Source organism: Corylus avellana, chromosome 7 (assembly GCF_965113065.1).
Source record: "Corylus avellana chromosome 7, dhCorAvel1.hap1.2, whole genome shotgun sequence".
In the NCBI taxonomy this organism is placed as follows: domain Eukaryota; kingdom Viridiplantae; phylum Streptophyta; class Magnoliopsida; order Fagales; family Betulaceae; genus Corylus; species Corylus avellana.
The window spans coordinates 9,615,535-9,621,926 of record NC_142496.1 but is presented as its reverse complement, the minus strand read 5'-3'; the positions used below and the strand labels follow the sequence as shown (position 1 = coordinate 9,621,926).

Here is a 6,392-nt window from a genome sequence, read left to right as displayed (position 1 = left end):
GTGGTGGCAGAGGTCTGGCACTGGAGGCTGGGGCTAGAGACCGGCTGAGACTGAAAGCGAGGCGTAGATAGGTTGGAGAAAAACCCAAACTTGGAGCTGATTTTTGGGCTCTGAACGGCGCTACTATTCTCGCAATGCTTCTCTGATGATAACACTTTGTTTGTTTCTCTATCTTTGGGGACAAGACAGGGGTTGCTGGGCATGGAAGAGATTAAAAAGACAAACGAAATGGATTAGATAGGGACATCCTTTTCATCTTCCTCTTTTCCATGTTTCTATTTCCCTGTTTCTGCATAATTGCTGGTGTGTTTTTTATTTTTATTTTTTTCAGAGCCCAAAAAGACTAGTGTTTTTTTGGGGAGGTTTGATAAAGACACAACACAAACTCAACTTAAAACCAACTTCTCTCCTACATGGCGTTTATTTATTTTTTTATTATATTTTTTTTAAAACCAAAGTAAAGGCACGTAAAAATCAAATTTCAGAAATCCTAAAATTCCTCTCTCAGTCCCTTGCTCTCCCTCCCGCGCTCACCCTCTCTCCTCCGGCGAGTTCATCGGCCACCGGAAATCCCCTCTCAGTCTCTCGCTCTCCCTCCCGTGCTCACCCTCTCTCTCCTCCGGCGAGTTCTTCGGCCACCGGAAATCCTCTCTCACTCCAGCACTCTCCCTCCCGCGCTCACCCTCTCTCTCCTTCGGCGAGTTCTTCGGCACTGGCGAAACTGTCCGTCCACTGTCTCTCTCACTCCGGCGAAGCCGAAGGCTCTCTCTCTCCTCCACCGGTGGTAAGCAATCCCTCTCTCTCATCCACATTCAAAATCTAGGGCTTTTTGATTTATGTGTAGTGGGTGCTAGAATAGTGTATTAGATTTATGTGTATTTAGGGTTTAGATTTCTGTTTTTTGAATATTATTGGGTATGGATTTGTTTAGGGTTTAGGGAGGTATATATCCACCTTGATATATCAAAAAGCTCAGTAATTTCTGACTGGTCGGAAAATGAATCCCGTTGGTTTGCTTGAATCGGATCCATTGCTGCTGCTCTGGATTTGGCCTGAGAAGAAAATTGTTAACAAAAAAAAAAAAAAAGCTCTATGAGATGAATAAAATAAAATACTATACTAGATTACAAGGGATTGTACTGGAGATGGGGTGTGAAGCAAACTGCCAAACTGGGAAAGAATTTGTACGTACAGAGAGCTAGAAAGAAGTTGAAAAACTTTTTCCGAGAAATTTGGATTTGCAAAAGGGTTGAGGTTTACCCGTGATCAATGTCTGGAAGTATATGATTCTTTGGTAAGAAAGAAAGATTGAGAAAGCAGAGTGAAAAACAGAGGAGAATGTGATTCTGGTAAAGTATTTTAGGTTTTTTTGGGTTTTTTTTTAAAAAAAAAATCTAATCCATGGTATTTTCGTCATTTTGGATCACAATGTCCCCGTTTTGTGACCCCAATGATAGAACAGTAAGGTACATTAACTAAATTGAAAGATTGGAGATTGACATTGCAAGTTGTGTAGTAGATTGAGGGGATAAGTGTAGTTCCCCTATGGATAAGTAATGAGCAATTTTGTGGGAATGATTAATAATAATTTTTGTCATCACATGAAATATGATTCTGGTAAAGTCTCAACCTCTGTACATTGGAACCTTTTGTTTAGATCTACTTGGATTTGCTTAATGTTCTCACTTTCAAAATGTGAACACCAACCACTGACTACTTTTATGCTATTCCATGAATCCTTGGACATTGTTCCCTTGCTACTGATATATGCAATTCATGCTAGATTTTATACCTTGTTTGTCTTCAAAAGTCTATATCATGACTACCATGAAATTTAGGCTCATTGTAACCCCCATCAAATCCTATGATGCTGGAGTGATATGCATTGGATTTTTAGCTTATTGTTCATGTCCTCCTGAGAAAATGTAAACTGCCCTCTATGACTAATGGTGTTAGTGGATTTTAGATCTAAAACTATTTTGAAATGTATTTCTGTGTCTCTGATTCAAGGGACAGATTTTGTCAAGAGCTCTTGATTTGACTGTTTGCTTTCTTTGGCTTCTTTCATGACTTAATTCTATACCTACTGATACACAATGCTTTTATTCAATAATTAAAGTACTTTATTGTGACACCCTATCTTGAATTATTCCAATGGTTTTCTTATCAAGCACCTCTTGTAAAGATACACACATGTGAAGGAAACATGTTAGATCTGCATTTTTTTTTCATGGCAGCAATTAAGTGACAAATCAAATTGTTAAATTTGACTTCTGTTATCTTTAGCTATTATGGGTGATATCAGTGTTCATTTAAATTTATCTCTTGGTTTCTGCAGCTATGCTCTAGCAATTGAATTCCAGCTGCGAGTGATTGATGCTTGGGAAAGCCATGGCTCAAGTGTAGGAGATGAACTTCGAGAAGCCCACCAAATTCTCGTAGAGCTGAAGAAAGAAGCAAATGGTGCATCATCGAATGAGCTCCCCGTGAATGTCCTGTTGTCATCCCCAAGTTTTTCTCCAAATTGAATTTGAGAAAATTCCTCCAACTTAATCTTTAAACTAACATTTTGTCCTTAGGATATGTGATTTTCACATGTGTTTTTAATAGAATATATATAAAAATATATGTAAGAATCAAATGTTCCCAAATGGCTACCATACTAGAACTTGTATTTTAGGACCTAGTTTCTAGTCTTGATGTTATCCACGCATAAATTCCTTACCACTAAGTTCTTTAATATGGAGTATATGGCTATATGCATTTCAAGAATCGAATATGTACACTTAACAGTTCTACAAGAATGTGGTAACATACGATTCAAAAATATACATTGTCTTAAATGGTCATTTGCAAATTGAACTAAGACAACCATTACCCATCAAGAAAAGAATGTGATTTACAAAAATGCTTGAGATCCATGATGGTTTTACAATGTGGACTCCTCTAAGATGGGTATCTAGAAACATTATGAAAACACCAGCTGAGTGTCCCAGCAAAAGTGATCATGTGTGTAAAGCAGGTTTCCTTTTCACCCAAAACCAAGCGCACTCCCTCAAAAAAAATTATCTCTTTTCTTCCTTGGAGACGACAAAGCTTCAGAATGGAGCATTTCTTACAGACTCTAGCTTGGAATAGTGATCATGAATAATCCTTGACAATCCAAATTCAAAAGAAAATCGAATAAAAAAAAAAAGATCCCAAATTGGTCTGTTGTGCACCAGTGATCTACAAATTCTTACTCTGCTATGCATAAAGCAAATATTCCTTTTGGGTCCTGTTTCGGTGTTTTAAGCATGAAAATGGGTAAATAGGACACTAGAATTTATCAGTCTTCTTTAAGGCATTACATTCCCTATAAAAAACTTTCATAAACAATAAGAAATATGCAGAAACATAAATGACAAAGCTCTTCCACGTTGCTCCCAACACAATCCTTTTAAAGAGTTACATGACAATTTCTCAAAAAGACAAAGTCACATGGCAACTTTCCAAAAAAACAGTTACATGCAAATTCCCTAAAAAAAATGCCAACATCAAAGGCATAAACTATATTAAATTTTATATGCCAACATCATTCCCACCGATCATCTTTGTTTCTTCAAATTTTTCATCTCCATCCAACTCTTCATTCGAACTTTCATCCCCATCCAACTCTTCATCCGAACAAGTGATCCTTAAGACATTTGGTTCTTCAACTTCTTCATCCACATCTATCAAAAAGGGATACAAAGTTAAAAGCCATCTTGATGTGTCAAAGTAAAATTATAACCCAAACAAAAGATGAAAAGTCAAACCTATTTGAGGGCAATCTTGCTCCAAAAAATCTTCATCATTTGAAATACGTGTATACAAAGATTCAACTTCACCATCCTTGTCCATTTAGGCAGCTATAATGAGTAACTTTTTCACTTACCTAATGTATAATTTAAAATATTATTGTATAAGCAGTGTGAACTATAAAAATCATACAAATAGTAAGAACTTAAATAGGCTTGAAAAGAAAAACACAAAACACATGCAAAAAGACATACAAACACTACTTTTCTCTGTAAAATCACAAAACACATGCAAAAAGACAAACTAGAATATGCAATCACTTATTAAATAAGGTTGTTGAGTTTTCGAAAATGACCAAAATATTCCAACCAAGAAAAGCCTGCAGCAGATGAGGTACCCTAATTTGCTTCCAATTTTCATTTATAAAGATTTAAAATCATTACTTATACAACAAATTAATTAACCTTCCAAATCACCATTCTCTTTCTACAGTACATATATAAAACCTTTTTTTTGTTTTTATAAAAGATTTAATTAATTATTGTAATTAATTTGATAATTAAGGTCCTCCTTTAAAGTTTTAATCAGACAACTAATGCACATGCACCTGCCACCTATTTGTTATACCAAATTGTCAACGAGGGGAATAAATGAAATTCTATATATATATAATTCAAAGTATTGTTGTTTTCTTGTTATGTTCAGAGTGATTTCAGTGGAGAAGCCCTGGGTTTGTTTCAGGAAATGGTTTTGAATGGAATAAGACCCAATGAGTTTAGTTTGTCTAGTATTCTGAAAGCTTGCTCGAGTTTGGGGGATAGTGGTCAAGGAAGGAAAATTCATGGGTATTTGATAAAGCTTGGATATGATACTGATCTATTCTCAGCAAATGTGCTTGTTAACATGGATAAAGCTTGGACATGAACAATAAGCTAAAAATCCAATGCATATCACTCCAGCATCATAGGATTTGATGGGGGTTACAATGAGCCTAAATTTCATGGTAGTCATGATATAGACTTTTGAAGACAAACAAGGTATAAAATCTAGCATGAATTGCATATATCAGTAGCAAGGGAACAATGTCCAAGGATTCATGGAATAGCATAAAAGTAGTCAGTGGTTGGTGTTCACATTTTGAAAGTGAGAACATTAAGCAAATCCAAGTAGATCTAAACAAAAGGTTCCAATGTACAGAGGTTGAGACTTTACCAGAATCATATTTCATGTGATGACAAAAATTATTATTAATCATTCCCACAAAATTGCTCTTTACTTATCCATAGGGGAACTACACTTATCCCCTCAATCTACTACACAACTTGCAATGTCAATCTCCAATCTTTCAATTTAGTTAATGTACCTTACTGTTCTATCATTGGGGTCACAAAACGGGGACATTGTGATCCAAAATGACGAAAATACCATAGATTAGATTTTTTTTAAAAAAAAAAACCCAAAAAAACCTAAAATACTTTACCAGAATCACATTCTCCTCTGTTTTTCACTCTGCTTTCTCAATCTTTCTTTCTTACCAAAGAATCATATACTTCCAGACATTGATCACGGGTAAGCCTCAACCCTTTTGCAAATCCAAATTTCTCAGAAAAAGTTTTTCAACTTCTTTCTAGCTCTCTGTACGTACAAATTCTTTCCCAGTTTGGCAGTTTGCTTCACACCCCATCTCCAGTACAATCCCTTGTAATCTAGTATAGTATTTTATTTTATTCATCTCACAGAGCTTTTTTTTTTTTTTTGTTAACAATTTTCTTCTCAGGCCAAATCCAGAGCAGCAGCAATGGATCCGATTCAAGCAAACCAACGGGATTCATTTTCCGACCAGTCAGAAATTACTGATCTTTTTGATATATCAAGGTGGATATATACCTACCTAAACCCTAAACAAATCCATACCCAATAATATTCAAAAAACAGAAATCTAAACCCTAAATACACATAAATCTAATACACTATTCTAGCACCCACTACACATAAATCAAAAAGCCCTAGATTTTGAATGTGGATGAGAGAGAGGGATTGCTTACCACCGGTGGAGGAGAGAGAGCCTTCGGCTTCGCCGGAGTGAGAGAGACAGTGGACGGACAGTTTCGCCAGTGCCGAAGAACTTGCCGAAGGAGAGAGAGGGTGAGCGCGGTAGGGAGAGTGCTGGAGTGAGAGAGGATTTCCGGTGGCCGATGAACTCGCCGGAGGAGAGAGGGTGAGCGCGGGAGGGAGAGCAAGGGACTGAGAGAGGAATTTTAGGATTTCTGAAATTTGATTTTTACGTGCCTTTACTTTGGTTTTAAAAAAAATATAATAAAAAAATAAATAAATGCCATGTAGGAGAGAAGTTGGTTTTAAGTTGGGTTTATGTTGTGCCTTTAACATTTTCCTTTTTTGGGCTCTGGAATGAAACCAGATTGAGGAATTCGAAGCTCCAAAAACCGGAAGAGAATTTTCTATTCAAGCCACAAGATATGATCAACAAATACGCGAAAGGATCAGCACACGAACTCCCAGAAAATCAAATTCCAAAATAAACCCAGAAGAAAAAAGAGAATCTCAGGAAGGAAAATTAATAAGAAAAGCAAATGAACTTTTCTGCTTAAACA

At 36.3% G+C, this 6,392-nt stretch overlaps 1 long non-coding RNA gene across 1 annotated transcript; it reads right to left on the bottom strand.

Moving 5' to 3' along the window:
- Window positions 1-3,385: 3,385 nt before the first annotated feature.
- Window positions 3,386-6,062, bottom strand: LOC132178946 (uncharacterized). The gene is made up of 3 exons (XR_015912888.1): window positions 5,826-6,062; window positions 3,798-3,916; window positions 3,386-3,713 (listed from the first exon to the last, which is right to left on the bottom strand). It is a non-coding gene; the product is annotated as an uncharacterized LOC132178946 (long non-coding RNA).
- Window positions 6,063-6,392: the final 330 nt, after the last annotated feature.